Raw genomic sequence first — 17056 nt, 5'->3', positions numbered from 1 at the left:
TTATGCATAATATATAAATAATCTGAACACGTGAATGAAATACAAATGAATTTCTTCTGTTGTACATGTAAAGTACTTTTCAAATAAAAAAAAATTAAAGCTCAAATGGAGGCAAGCCATCACGTGACAACAATGACATAGCGCTATTGTGTAACACTATCATTGCATTAAAAGGTTTCACTAAGTAAGAAACACGCAAAGCGATTTTGAATGGAAAATCTTATATGTAATCCGGACTTCTCAAACATAGGCCTTACTAACGATATGAGATTTATAACGTTTGATTAAAAAGTTTGCGAGAAAAATTTCAGGCTGACAGATAGTTAAATACAAGTTATATAATTAATATGACTTAATTTAAAGGTGTTATTTATATTATTTTTCAATTAGAGTTCTTGAATAATTAATTTCAAGGATGATTCACCAGAAAGAATCAATTATCCACGTAGAAATGACTTATATCGGTGAATTTCAAAGACTGTCACAGGTAAGAGGATATGTACTGTAATTGCTGAAAGACAATGATAAGTATAGCAAATGTAAAAGGTAAGTAATTAAGTCACCCATAAATCAATAAAATCAGCTACAGAAGACGAAAGTTAAAGCACGTGGTCCCACATGGTCGGTCAGTCAGATGATGCTTATAAAGCATCCCTGTATCACAGTATAGGACATTGATGGCAGCAGCCACGCAAGATTAGCGATTATTTCTGTACTTGTTTTCGAAATCCTAATGCTTTCACTGATACGTGCCTCGATATGAATAAACGAGCAGCAAGGACGATAGAAGAATTTTCCTATTGGTTAAAAATGCGCGTGACAGCTTTGTTTCTTTTTACCATAACGTCTTGTGTTTGCCAGCTTAAAGCGACTATCGGTGTGATTCATTTTGTTATGACAGTCGGACATTTGATGAAATGTCACTTTTTATTTCCAAGCGGCTAGCTGCTGGCGGGCCGGACAAAATGACCTCGAGGGCCGTAGTTTGGTGACCCCTGCACTAGAACATAGATGAAAGATACAATTGACGAAGGGAGATTAAAGAGGAATAGCAAAGATGTAGTTTTTGTGGTACACGTAGGGACCAATGATGTAGATAAAGGAAGGAAAGAGATGGTGATTAATACATACGAGGGTTAAAGGTATTTGGAGAAGGAATCCACAACTTATCTTGTAAGGAATATTACCCAGAATTAACTGTGGGTATGAAATTATATGTAATTCACTTGGGCTAAATGATAGGGTTATATTGATATGTAAAAATGAACAGATTGACTGGTTGGACTTAAAGGATCAATTCAGTGTAAAATGGGAGCTCTTTGGAATGGGTGGTTTACATTTAAATAGGATATGGACTGGCCTGTCTGCTAAGAATATTTGCTCAGATGTAAGGGAAAGATTAAACCATGAAGAGAGCCATGATAAACTAAATGAAAAAAAAAATAAGAGGCTGAGAAAACTTTAACATAAAAATTGGTACGAAACTTGCAAGGATAGGCTTAATTGTAGTATTGTAATGCTAGAAGTATAAAAAATAGAATTTATAACAGTGGCAGCGCCAGGATATTTTCGTTGGGGTGGGGGGCTGAGGTAAACTGTGGAGGGGCTTCCCATGATGCCATCAATATGAAGGATAGATGGTAAATTATAATAATGTAAATACCAAGGTACATTTCAGAAAGGTGTGCTATTTTGAACTGCGTTTTCAATGCAGTTTTCATTGGAAACTGATACTCTGATTAACAATTCATTATTACAAATTAGAAATAATCTGTTTATGAAAATATGCATATATGTAAAAGAGGAAGCTCACCTAAATTCAACCCATGGTAATACATAATAATAAAAAAAACAATATTATCTTAGATTGAACATTTAATATACCATTAAGAGTAAAGCTACAAATCAAAAGAAATATAACATAAAGACATCGTTTACATAGCAGAAACGAATTATCCTATGTAAAGTTAATACACTCTGAGGAAAATTAAGGTCACTATCAGGCTAACTATCTTTCAACATGTTGTGTTTATAGTCAATATTACTTCAAAACAATGCGCCTGTTCTGATGATTGGTAGCAAATTTTGAATGACTGATACACAATGCAAAATGATCTCACAGAGGACACAACACCGCTAAATGCTTCATAGTTTTAACCTATACACAATACACTTATACATGCATGCTATGTTTTACTTCATAAGTGTTTTACTTCACATGTATTAATTAATATATTCAGAGGGATTTTAAGTTACATTGTTACATTACATTCTTAAAGTTTATCTGCAATTGTTCTCTAATTTGTTTCACACAACTATTTAAAAGTTATCATATTTTATCAGAATATCTCACCTTTATGATTGAAACTTTTTATATTTATTATTCATTTAAAATAATAACATTTGGTCAATCTACAATCTCGCAATGCTGAAAACAAATTATATCTAAGACAGCTCATATCCTTATGTTTTCATTATCAACTTTGATGGTTATTTTTAGGAGTCGGAGGACAATGGAAAAATTCCATACTTATAAAAATTTACTAATGTGTTCATGAGCTATGTAATAGTGGTTGTGGATTTATCAAGTGGAAACTAACACATGCTCTCCATTGAGAGCCATTGTATGGGTTTTCTGTACATTAAAACATAGCTGGCCACAGTACAATGTTTTATCTCATTAGACAGGACTTAGTGTACAAACAGTACTGGTATATATATATATTTTTTTTGTGGTCATAATCAGCTATATTTTCTGAGTAGTTCTGATACATGCTTTATTACATAGTGGGGTTTAACTACTTTGCTTTGATGATTATGTTGAGAATTTTATTTCCTGAAGAAAGGTAATTATAGCCTTTAGGTGTTAATGATCTTCCTTATCTGGTGAAACATAAATGAAGTGATCATACTGTATATCTTGTTATTTAGTGACATATGAGTTTAGTGCATTATCTTGTCACAGTATTTGATTTTTGTCCTGTTGAGATGTTAATCCTGTGTTTTTTATCATGAAAATTCTAGTCAAAAATAGTAATATCTAGATATTTTCAAACATTTGTTAACTTTTCATAAGTCTATACAATCACTGTCTTCAGCGATTTTTACTCATGAAAAAATTTGAAGGAACTCAGCATTAACACTTTTATGCCCCTGTAGAAGTGTTTTTTATGCATAACATCTGGCTCATGAAAGCAAGAACTTGTTTATCCTTTTTAATGCTACTAAAATACTAGGGTGTAAACGTTTGATCATTTTTTAGATTTTGTGATGTCATTAAAACTTTTAATTATTTTTCCATTATCTACAATTTTTTGCCCTCTTGTGAATTACAAAAAAACAATGTGCTTATTACCTATGAAGGAGTTTCTAAATGACAAGGTTTATAATTTTGTTGTTTACTGACAATAATTATATTTGCTCAGGCTGCAAGCTAAGAAGTGATACATTAAATTAATTTTGATTCTCCTTTATTATATTTATAAAGAATACTTGATTATGAGTTCCAATAAAAACTGCCAGGTTTATCAGCAGCTTTACTTAAAACCTCTAGATACCTATCTTGTAGCTTAATATTGGAAATTGTCACTACCACAGCAGCTTCTTGGATATAAAACATGACAATTCTCAGTCAGGTCTTCAAAGAAATCTATGCGGTCTTAATGACATTTCGTAAGTCCTGACATAATGTGATTGGGATTAACCTGTTGCCACTTGCTGGTAGTATTAGCATTTGGTTATTAGAGAGACTTATTGTTCTTACCATACATATACAGTAAATGCCATTGAAATAATGCACTCTATGTAATTTCAGATTACTGTACCTATACAAGCGGCTGTTTTATATAGGGTGAAATTCTCCTGTAGGGTTAAGAACCTAAAAGAACAAACCAACATTTACTATTATGGAGTATATATAGCTGCAAATCCACAGTATGACTTAAATGAGTCTTACAAATCATAAATGATCAAGTCTGATTGTAAGCACATGTCTGTAATGGCAGATTCATTGCTCTTGACTTTAAGCCTCTGTCCCTAGAAATATTTCTTGAGATGTCTCTGAACCAAGTGGTTTAGAAATAGTAGATATTTTATTTTTACCTAAAAACATTGGATGAATTTTTATTTCTTAAAAAGTTGTAGAAGTTGCTGTTTGAGATATGTTTTTTGTAGAAAAGACAAATAGAAAGTTCACTTGTATAAGTTTTATTATTAAATGATAAAGATAAAAAAACAAACAAACATGCAAATCAGGTACATATTATAGTGATGTAAGAAAAACACCAGGTAAAAAATTTAATTTAAGAAAAAAAACAAAATATAGGAGTTTGAAAGTGTTTACAAGAGGATAACTTTTTGTTTAATTTTTAAAGTATAATAAAGAGAACAGACTACTAAAATTCATTATTGTACTGATAAATTGGAATAACTGAAACGGTTCACTTACCATTTCAAACAATACAATAGTTCTCTTCCACTAGATGGTTGGTGTTTAACCTTCAAGTCCTCTTTACCTCAAGATTGATATCTGCAATGCAAAACATTTATCTCCTCAAAGTAGTACATCTTTTTTCTTGATTATTTAGTGAAAGTGTGAACAAAGAAAGCATACTCATATCAAGAATTTCAACTTACATTCTTTGTCCAGTGAATAATGTCACCTCGTTACCTTTATTCACTGACAGCATTGGTCATCAAACATTTTCAATCATTATCATTTATGGTCAACCAGGAATATTTTAGTTGTAACTCATTTAGCCTGGATTCTGTATACAGTACTGAAATATACCTAGGAGTGCAAGAGAACTAAAGATAAAACAACTAAAATAAGGCAAGTTAGTAAATTTCTGGACCTCATATTGCATTCAAGACATTGTAAAAATCAAGTAAGTAAGATTGAGGCATAATTGTTAGTGTTCCTAAGGTCTTCTAGACAATATATGTTAGTTAATCATAAGGAAAACAAGATTTTAGGTTGCATGCAGGGAAATGCTGAGTAAAGAAGAGTAAGAAGTGATCTTATGAAAGGTTATAAGATTATCTGGGAGAATTGATGGGATAAAAGATTCTAATTTCTTGTGATTATGATTTTATAGACAATAGGATGAGTGGACACATGTTTAAGATCTGAAAAAGAGAGGCTAGGCTCTAGTTGAGACATTCTATTTTTCTAACATGATGAAATGAATTGCAATCAGCAGTAGTGGAGGCCATAACTACGTTGAGAGATCTTAACCTATCATTAAAATCCTTTTCTGTCTCTAGAATAATCCTAGTAGCTCTCCTCTGAACTCTCACCTTTAATTTAATATCATTTCTTAGATAAGACAAAATCTGTATACAATTTTCCACAGGAAGCTTAATTAATGATGTGTATAGATAGAGAATTTTCTCTTTTGACTTGCAGTGAGCATGCCTATAAATATACCAAAAATTCGTCAGACTCTAGAATTTTTCCACCCTTAAAAGTGAGAATAACTAACTGATACTTTTCAGGACAACCTTTATTTTCCCATTTTAAAATTGGAATAACTCATGCATACTTCCCAAACAGTACTGCTTCCTCTCACCCAAAACTATTTTTATATTGAATTGCCCTCTAAGCATTGCTAAAATTTTGTTTGTTGATAGAACACCAATCTGTTATATCCTTTTGTTTGTGCCATTTCAAAACATGTGCATATCATGTGACTACCAACAACCAATTATACTGTACCATCTATACTAGAGCAGGTAGTTCCTCTACTAATATAGCACAATCTTCACTTTTTTAATTGGCATTACATTGTATGGATGTGTATTTACATTGCCCTGTGTGCTTGCTTCTTTGTTTGACATTACAGTGTATAGATATGTATGTACTTTGCTCCATGTGTTTGCTCTTTCATTGTGACTTAAAATGTGTGCTTTCAAATTGTAGTAACTCAATGGGACTCAAATACCTTTTTGGATTTCCATTGACTTGACCATCTCCTCCTTTTCTAGGACTCAGATTTGAAGTCTTTAATCCAGTGATACGTTTGATGTGGTAAGGCTGTATTCCTCCTTGTAGTCCCTGACATCTTGTTTGTCTCATCTGGTTGTTCCCATTCAAGCTTCACTGGCTCACGTTCCCCATGCCCCTTCTTCCTCTCCCTATTCCTTAGCCACATTTTCCCCATTCTTTCAGGGACCAGCAGTATAGGTGCTGAGATATACATATACAGAGTAGATGTGAGGAAAATTACAACATATCTCAACTGTTTGGCATATCTTTACAATGGATTTGTAAATGGGTTCTGTCAGAAAGTCTCTGTCTTCAGGTCCTCTCCTCCTATCTTCCTCTCCAGTTTTCTTCCTTTTTTTCAGGATCATGTCTTATCCAGTTGTCTCATCATATTAGTTTGGAACCTTTCACAGAAAGTAGCTAGCAAACAGGTCATGCCCACTCATCCAAGATTTTACTTCTGTCTGTTTGTTCTCCCCTAAAAGATGGGAAATTGGAAGCCCACCATAAATCTGTCATGGCTGAATACCTTTCTTGAGAACCTCAGTTCACCATAGAGCCCTATCTCTCCTTTCAGTGGGTTTTTTTTCTGGGACCCTGGATGACCAAGTTTGATGAGACAGATGCCTATTTTCATATTCTTATACTTGAAGGATCATGTTGTTTTCTTCAGTTTACCCATGTGGAATTTGCCTTTCATTTCTGCACACTGCTGTTTCATCTGCCTTCAGCTTGTTATGTGTTTTGTCAAGTGGTTCACCCATTTACTTCTTGTCTTCAGTTACTAAGTTTTTGGACTCCTCATTACATATTACATAAACAACTGGCTCTGGTTCTGGCTCAGGCTCAATCAGTCTCTCACACATGATTACTTCTTTGAGAAGCTACCTGTGTGGGATTTATAATCAAGTTAAAGAAGCCCCATCTAACCCCTTTATTCATTTACTGTTTTTTTATAATTCCCATTTAAATTGGGACTAGCTTTCTCCAGTTTGGCGTAGGTATATGGAGCAGGCAGTCACAAAGACAGTACATTCACCTTTTCTTACTGCATGAGATGTTCTATCTCTTTTGGGGACCTGAGCTTCCTTGTAAGCTCTCATTCCCTTGGGTTAGGTTCACATGTGTTCCCTTCAGTGGATGCATATCAACCAATGGAACTTCTCCCATGATCCCTTGAATTATTTGTCTCCCTCCTTCATTAGATCGGGACTGACCTTGCATGGTGGGGTTTCCATTCCTCTGTCTTGTTCTGATGCTCACCTGTTCACAAATGCTTTCTTGGCAAGTTAATGAGCTTCCTTCAAGTTCAATAAGATTTTGTGGCAGTAGTCACTCATGGAAATTACATTCCATATCAACCTCCTCAAACTTTTGGCTGTTTTTTAGGATGTATCTCATTTCCTCTTGCTCTTCCAGAGATGGCTGGTGATGTCTCATTCTGACATTTCCGCTGTTGTTGGCCATATCACTAAACAAAGGGAAACCAATTCCTGGTCTCTGTGCTTTCAGACACTTGATCTCCTGTAGTGGGTCCATGATTACAATTTAATTATTTTGGCATATCATGTTTCCAGAATTATGAATCTGATCACTGATCGCTTGTCTCATCCTAACTAAGTTCTACCTGTAAAGTGATTCATTCATCTTTCAGTATTTAGTGTATGCGTTTTTGGTTAGAAACGCCACATATAGATGCATCTGCCACTCACTGTAATGCCACATTACTTTCTGTTCGATCTCCTGTTCCACACCTTTTAGCTCTCTGGATGCATGTGTTCAGATAGAATTGGGGAGGGAGCTTTATTCATATGCCTACTCTTCTCTCAGACGAATTACTAGGGTCACTTTCATTGTTTCTATCACTTCTTGCTGTGTTTTGTTGGTTATTGCTTTAAATTTATTGGCTAAAATGTGGCTCTCTCTGCTCTGGTTCTTACTGGAACAGCAGCCATTGTCCTTACTTTTGTATAGATTGCTCCTCCTACAACCACAATCATGCATATTTCATCCAAGGATCACCAAATTCCATATTCACGCATAGAATTTGCATTCTCCCTCACATACTCACCCGCACCATTGGTCTTCCTCATTGTTTGTTGTACCAGAGATGTTGACCTACCTTCAGATAGTGGTACTGTCACTGTGGCTTCTGTCCTTCTGTTCCTCATCTTTCCCAGCTTTTACTTGGTTGTTTGAATATGGTTTGTCTATGGCAATGGTTGCTAGTTATTAGGCTGTTCTGACGATGGCCGAAGAAAGTTGAAACGTTGTTTGCTCTTCTACATAAAAATTTTCTCAACCCAAACGAGTCGTTTTTACATATATATTTTTTCTCTACAAGTGGGTTTTCTCGTCATCACTGATTGTCAAATATTTAATTTCTTCCAGTTCTGTAAGGCTTTCACCTCCTTGATTAATTTTTTCTCTTCTGTTCTTTACAACTTGTTTGTCCTCCATATCCTTTTCTTCTTCCAGATTGTGATCTTAGTCTGGATATGGATTGTCTTCTCTGTCTTATGTGTTTCTTTCATTGTTATGTGTCTTGTGCTGTCTCCTTTTGTGGTTACCGTTCCTGCCTATTTATTCCCTGACATCCCTCTCTATCTCGGGGCCTACCTCCTGTTAATCTTTCTGACTGGGTTCAGCAACTCGTATGGCTAGTGTATTCTGATTTCTTAATAGAATGTTGCTGGTTGCATGGTGTTTCATTGCATCAAATCAGTCACTTAACTATGTACTTAGCTGCATGAATTTGTCAACGTACAGAGGAGATCATTCAAGCAGGTGCGGGGTCGGCTTTCAATACACATATTGCACGCACTTTTCATGACTTGGCTATGTTTTTCTTTTTCACGTATCATCTTCCTCCTGTAGCAATTCTCCAGACATCTGTTCACCCTTGACTGGGGTAAGTTGATCTGCTATTATCTTTTTCAGTTAATATACATCATATCTCAGTGTCCCACCTAATGGTGGATGTTTTCTGAACTGATATGGTTAATATTAAGTCTTTGTACTAAATATGTATATTTCTAAGTGCTCACTGTAGAGATGTGGTATTTCTGTAATACCACTGGATGCCATCCCTTTGGTATATGTGTGTACGTGTATATACCAAACTTTTATTTTCATTTTATTTTATATAAAAGACCATCACTCATGGACTTCATGAGTAAAGCAGATGGGGATTTTTGCTCATTACCACTGACTCATGATTCTTACAATTTGGGTCTTTCTGCTTTTTAAAATAGGGAATTGCATACATCTATTGCATAGTTTCTAGTGTGATGTTCCTCCAGACTCCTCAGTGTATTTTCACTCTCTTTCTTCTAGTGGAGAATGATAGACTATAGAGGATTTCTCCTGAGTGGGATTGCACAATAGAAGAAATGGCACTCATAATTTATAAGTACTCAATCAGCAAGGAAATGACTGTCATCATTATAATTACTGAATAAGGAATAATATACTGTTCTGGATCCAAGGTACTTCCCCAAGATGTTTTATCCGGTTGGACTGCACTTTACTTACTCAGTAGAATTACAAAGTGCTTCCCCTGTATGTTTTTGTCCAGGTGGGCCACATATGGACTATATCTATATATCTTAGGTGCTTCCCCCAGTGTTTTGCTCGAGTATACCTCATTTGTGACCTCTGTATCTTATGCAAGGCCCTTTCATTGGTTGTTTTCTGACCAGATAGACCGTACTTAGCATTATCTGATGTACCTTAAGGTGCTCCCTGCAGATGTTTTTACCCTGGATGGACTGCACTTGGCATATTCGTATACAATTTACAGTCCTTTAGCTCTAGTCACTTATTATTATATCACATTATCTGGTACCTGACTATAACTAATTATTCATGTAGCACATGCTATGTCTCACTACATATGTGGATGAATAATGTAGTCTCTGCTAACAACGGACTGATCCCAAATTACCAGGGTGCAAATAACCTAGTTGCATTGCGCCATAAAACGCGAAACCCACCCACCCATCAAAATTATCAGAAAAAATTCATTACACTAAATAAGTGTAATGAATACCCTCTTTTTATGATCAAAATATTAATATACTGAAAATATTAAACTAAAATAAATGAGTGTTTCCAACTATTACGTTTTGGTCATTTCAATTATATGATCAAATCTTTACGTGATATGTACAGACAGATGATTCTACATTATATAAAAGTGTCTAATACAGACAGCTATCGCTCAAGCACATTGAAGTCTAAACTTGTCTAATACGTCGGCTCCCATATCGCAGTTTTAGAGCAAACATTTGGATCAAAGTTTGTTTATCTTCAGTTTCTCTTGATAATGTCATCGGAAAACTTGAACAACTGCATAAGAGAAACATCTTGATACACCCTGTTGAAGTATTTCTGTTGTTTTTGTGCATTTTTATTTTTGTTTTGTTAAAGATAGAAGTTCGTTTGTTCGTTTGGAGTTAAGCGCAAAGCTACACCATTAACTATCTGTTGTTTTTTTTCACAGTCCGCAGACATATCACAATCCCACTGGAGAGCATACTTCAACACACAACTAAAATACTTAGAGCTAATGCCAAATTGTGCTGAAAGGACGCACTAGTTATCAATTATATCGATGTATCACTTGATTCAGCTTTGAAACTAATTCTTCAACATGTCGGTCACTTCCGTTGAACTATAACCTGAGTGGACGAGACAGCATAAACTATCTATATTTCACCAGTAAGAAAGGGTGGCTGAAGGTAAGTAAAAAATTAAGATTGACGCACTCGAAAATTTTGCAGAGGAAAGCGTTTCATCTTCCATTACTGACGAGTAAGTATCTCAAGCACCATCTATAATAACAATGTGAAAATGTCTGAAACTGATCTAGTAGAAGATAGAACAAAGATGTTCCTAACAAACAACACAACACTTCTAAGGCTTTTCATCCAACACAGTATGTCTTTATGTAATATTTCTGAAGAGTTTCTCTTGTTACATTGATCAACAGAAGTGTACATTTTACCAAACTATCAATTTCTCTTCTCGATGACCATGGATGACCAGTTACCACCCATCAGGGCCAGCACAACTCTCTGACCGCAGAAGATGAACTAATCAGTTTTATGGGGTTTTAACAAGTGCTACGACCAACATTGTTATTGTGCCAATAATTATCTACCTAGCTACCTTGTGTACACAGGATCTCTGTAGAAATGTTCTAGAACAAAGTATCTCACTCAGTGTGAAGAAACCAACACTTCTAAATCAGATGAATAAAGTATAAAACTCAACTTTATCTTATTTTCACGAACATTTCTAGTGACACAGTTCATTCTGTTGCTGTTTTTATACTGAAAATGAGCTTAGTTCATACTTTTGTTATATATTTTATTCGTATGTTCAATAGTTTGCACCAAAATAGAATTTATCATTAAACCATTGTGTAAAGATCCATAAATGTTGACGCGTGCATGATCTTGGAAACCTATTAATTATCTATAAATGGAGAAAAACTGTAGTTGCTATTGTTACCGATATGTAGTGTTCTGTATGTGTCAAGATATGTTTGGTACTATCACTTATTGAAGCTTATATATATAACTCGGTTCATGTATTCTACACTTTATATCAGTCTGAATTATTTGAGAACAAAAGTATTCAATTGCTATTCATTCCTGTTCTGTTAATGTTCTGCGTGCAAAGTGGAATATACATAAATCATATATCAGTTATTTGAGGTTGTACATAAACCTGGACACATTCTGCCAGCTTAACTAATGTTATTTTGAATCATATGTGAACAAGTAAGGGTTTGCAATTGTTGCTTAACCTTGTATATTCATTATTTTATATTCAACTAGTTATTTGTCTTCATAAACGTAATTTGTGTGAAACCATATACACACCTTGATTCCTTTAAGGCCTCAGATGGATAATACGGCAGCGTATCATATGCATGTTCGTGTTTTTTTGGAATAAAATACCCAATAAACCATTTACGTATTTACTACTTGCAAAAGTTTTTGAATTTAAAAAAGTATGTTTATATAACTTAATAACATAACTCAGAATTGTTTGCTTTATGTTTAAGTTGCATAAAATAAGCACGATCTGCCGCAGGATTTTAATGTCCCCTCATGATTCACTGAGGCTTAATATACTAGTTAAGATTTTCCTTTATCTTAATTATTTCTATAACCACCTCAATGCACCAATTTTTAAATGATTTTTATTTTACTATTTTCCAATCTTAATTCAGTCCAACATTTTTTAAAAATAAATAGTTTTACTTTAGCTTCTCTGATTCGATTATTTTATTACTGTGATTTTTATCTGAATCTTTTTCAGTCTTCGAATTATGCAGTATTCTCTGTTTCTGTTTCCAAAACTTAGTTCACTTCAAATGTTTGGAGCTCCCAAGTTTATGTTGAAAATGGTGTACTGAGTAAGAGAGATAAAAATGATACTTTTCTATAGACCTTTACGAAGCAGAATAATTAGATTTAAGAACTATATGGCAAAAACTGGCCGATTTTGAGTCAAATCTAAGACATTGTACTTCTGTACACACCCACACTTTCCCCTTACTATGTGTGCAAAGTTTAAGGTTTTCTTCTCTTGGGTGCATTGCAGTCACACATACAACTCATCATAATGTTAATGGCTAACTCTATGGAAACAATAACTAAATCTATCTAACTAAGTTATCTAGCTCAGACAGTTCTTCTTTCAGTTTGGCTTTTGAAACATGTAAACAGATAAACTGTTGTGTCATGAACCGAAACCAGAAGTGTGTTCGTCATTAGTTTGGTGCCAAATCTTCTCACTATTTCCATATGGTCATTCCAACATACTTGTCATTCTGAAAGTCCACGGATCAACGAAACAAAAATGGTGACCAGAAAATGAACAGGTCCAGTGAGGTAAGAGATTGTACATTTCCACTAATGACAGCAACAGAAACAAACTCCTACGGTCAAGATTCTAAAGGTTGTCTTGTGGTCTTTCTACAAAACACGGTAATGTTTCCTTTTTTACCATTCAATAACTTTACTGGTGCTGTCTTCCTCATAGTTACCGGGCTACTGAAAGCTACATCTTGTAATATTTTTTAGAGAAACACGGTAAGCCAAAAATTAAAGAAAAAAACAGATAAAGAACTAACTATATCTTAGCAACGAATGACACCATGTGAACTAGATGTGCTTCCAAACTGAAATTAAAAGCAACAAGTATTTTTATTTCTTGCTTATATAGTTCATATGTCATGCTATGTTCTGGCCAACAGAATGCATAATTCTTCTTGTGATTCATGGCATGCGCGCGTTTTACTGATTTCTGGTAATCGTCTGGATAAATAGTGACCTATGTTTCTATCTCTGGTATTTGCATAGGTAAACAATCACCTGTGTTCTGATCGCTAGCATTTGCCTGGATAAATACCATTGTGTATTACGATCCTTAGCAATTGCTTGATTAAAAATATGCTCAAATTACGTTTTCTCACAATAAATAGTAACAAGTGTTCATATCTCACTCTACAGTTTTAAATACATTGTTCCCAAACTTTTAATCTGTAACAGTTGGGGATTGTAAGTGATGAAATACATCCAGATATTAGCATCATGATTACATTAAAATTTAACATTAATCATTCTCGCTAAACATTCTCCTTCTATAAATACACTATGAAACTAAATACGCACGTTTCGAACCCAAGAACCTTTATTTTGAGATCAAGTAAAAGATTAGAGGTCGTGAATCGCTGGGCTGCACTCTAATTTTCTAATAACTTATGTGCAACTGTTGTAGACTTGATATGATTCGGTATTTAAGGCGCTCGACTCGGAAACAAGGGTCGCGGGTTTGAATACCCGTCACCAAAAATGCTTGCCCTTTCATTCACAGGACATTATATGCGACGGTCAGTCCCATTATTTGCTAGTAAAAGAATAGTCCAAGAGTTGGTGGTAGATGATGTTTAGCTGTCTTTCCTTTAGTTTATGGTTGCTAAATTATGAAGAACAAGTAGAGATAGCCCTCGTCCTTCTTTTTGCACAGTAGAGATAGCCCTCGTCCTTCTTTTTGCACAATTCAAACTAAAGCGATATGTCTGTGGATTTAGAACGCGGGACATTAGGTTTCGATACTCCTGATGGGTAGAGTACGGAGAGCTCATTGTGCAATTTTGTGCTTAACTCCAGCGATTTGAAACCACATTTTATGTGTGTTCTATCCACCGCTAGGGGTGAATTTCGCAACTATACCACTAGAGGGTAAAAGCAAATCGAGTTATATCGTATTATTGGAGTATCTGGAGCTGCTCTTATGAACATGTATTTAAATATGCTGAGTTATTTTTATTATATCAACCATATTAATACTTATTTATCTAACTCGATAATTTGATTAAAATCAATAAAAATAACAATGTACGAGAAAAGAATAAAAATTTGCTAAAGCTATTTTAATCAAAGAAAAACCAGACACATTTCTTTTACTTTCCGCATGTGTTTTGCATGACATATTAAAGTTCCAATAAAAAATTCCCTACCTTTTAGTGTTATGATTCCTGATGTGTGGCAAAGTGCCGTTTGCAGCCAATTCTGTTTTTATTATTGTTTCATTTAATGAGGAACTGATTTATTATTATTTGCAACACAAGATAAAAGAAAAGTTGCCGATACCAAACGTTTTTGTAAAGTCATCGTATAGTTAACGCAAGGAAAGCAAAAGATACGATTGAAGCAAGCCTATATAATTGATGGAGTGGAGGTGCATATTCGAGATAAACAACAGTCTTTTTCAGTTAAGGTGAGTTAGAGAGTAGGTATAAATACGTAGAAGAAAGAGAGAGAAAGGGAAAAAGTACAAATGAAAGGCTCCAGGAAATTTTGAAATCATTTTAACACACAGTTGATCGTGGACAGAAATATTAGAAATCGTCACACAGAGAAGAAATTTAAATAATAGATATCTGGGTTACACATTACCAAAAATCCGCCTTTTTCAATTTGAGACCAGTTGGTGTTCAGTTTGCTTGCTATATTGATCATTTTGACCTCTGAGAATGTGGACAGGTAGGCATTGTTATTTACCGTACAAAGCTGCATCTCTTCCCCGAGTCGAAAGTTTGTAGCTTTAAAGATGTGGCAGTGCATAAAGAACAGGCCCACAGAGAGAGTCTCTTCGTTTGTCTGTTTCGAATTTCACACAAGGCTACACGAGGGTTATCTGCACTAGCGGTCCATAACATAGCAATGTAAGACTAGAAAGAAGGCAGTTAATTATCACCACATACCGCCAACTTTTGAGCTACTTTTTACCAATAAATAGTGTGATTGACCATCACATTATAAAGCCCCCACGGCTGAGAGGACGAGTATGTTTGGTAAGGCATTGATTTTAATCTGCGATTCTTAGATTGCGAATCGAGATCTCAAACCATCTGGCCACACCACAAAGAGAGAGAGAGAAATAGAGAGAAAGAGAAAATCGTACTTTTATAAATATATATATATATATATAAGCGCATAGATGAAAAAACAATAAACTAAAGATATAAGAATGCTTATTTCTTTTCGAAACATGTACACCCTAGAGTAAAAGACAAAATAAAATAAAAAACATTATTTCATAGACTGTTTAGGCAGAGTATTAGTGCTGAATCTAAGTTAAATGGACGACAACTATTCTAGAAACAAAAGTGTGGAGGAAGAAGTTTCGATATAAGATTTCACCGTCCATTCAACTTAGTTTCAAAAAATATAATAGTTTGTGGGTTAAGCTTGACCTAGTGACTTACATTTGGGCAATGCATCTAAAGATCCATGGTTCACGTCTCACCTAAATAAAAGCACGCCAGTAGTTATAATAGTGACAGTGAGATAAAAAAATTCGAATAGAGCAATTCCAGAGTTGATAGTAAGTACTGCTCATATCTATCTATCAGTTCAAAATTAGGAAAAGATACCACAAAGACCTCTTGCGTACTTATGTTCAAATATCCAAATAAAAGAAAATTTCGTCTTGTCACGTCCATAATATACTCTTCAAAAAAAGAAATGCAAAAGGCAAATTTTGAGACAAATTGTTAACAAGTTTATTCCGGGTAGTTCTGTATGACATGTGTGAAACTTTGCACATTCACTGCTGAACATCCATACTCTGCAAAGGCGAAGTTCACGCTCACTAGTTGAAGTTTAACGTCACTCAACGTCAATAACGAGTATGCCCTCCCGTGAGCATCAATAACTGCTTGGCATCTCCTGCCCATGGAAGCGATGAGATGACAAATCACATCCTGTGGAATAGCTGTGCACTCAGCCTGCAAAGCTGCTGCAAGCTGAGGTAGAGTCTGCGGTTGAAGTTGTCACCGTCGCAGACGTCGGTCCAACTCGTTCCAAAGATGTTCGATGGGGTTTAAATCTGGTGATCTGGAGGGCCATGGAAGAACGTTGATGTTGTGGTGTCTCAAGAACACAGTGGTGAGTCGGGCTGTGTGAGGACGGGCGTTGTCATGTTGAAAAACGTCGTTGACGTTTACCATGATGGGTTGCACATGGGGCCTAAGAATCTCGTCGACGTATCGTTGAGCCGTAAGATTTCCTCGAATTTGCAAAAGGTCTCTTCTGGCATTGTAGACGATGGCAGCCCACATCATGACGCTGCCACCACCAAATCTGTCAACTTCCTGCACACAGTTTGCTGCAAAACGTTCACCTCGGCGACGGTAAACACGGGTCCTTCCATCCTGCCTACGAGGCATAAAACGTGATTCATCGCTGAACCAAACATGTCTCCATCGTCGATGAGGCCATACCCGATGTGCCCGAGTCCACTGCAGCCGTGTTTAACGATGTTGCTGGGTGATTTTGACGCCTCTAACTGGACGTCGAGGTCGGATTCCTGCATCTCGTAGACGGTTGCGTACGGTCTGATCGGAAATCCTACGCAGCCCTGGTATGGTTGAGGTAGTAGACGTTGCAGTGGTGGTCCTATTCCGAAGGTGACGTAACCGGATGTAGCGATATTGTGCGGGCGTGGTCACACGAGGTCTGCCAGATCGTGGACGGTCACGAGTTG

This window comes from Tachypleus tridentatus, chromosome 13 (genome assembly GCF_004210375.1).
Source record: "Tachypleus tridentatus isolate NWPU-2018 chromosome 13, ASM421037v1, whole genome shotgun sequence".
Taxonomy (NCBI): Eukaryota; Metazoa; Arthropoda; class Merostomata; order Xiphosura; family Limulidae; genus Tachypleus; species Tachypleus tridentatus.
Note: the sequence above shows the minus strand (reverse complement) of the source record.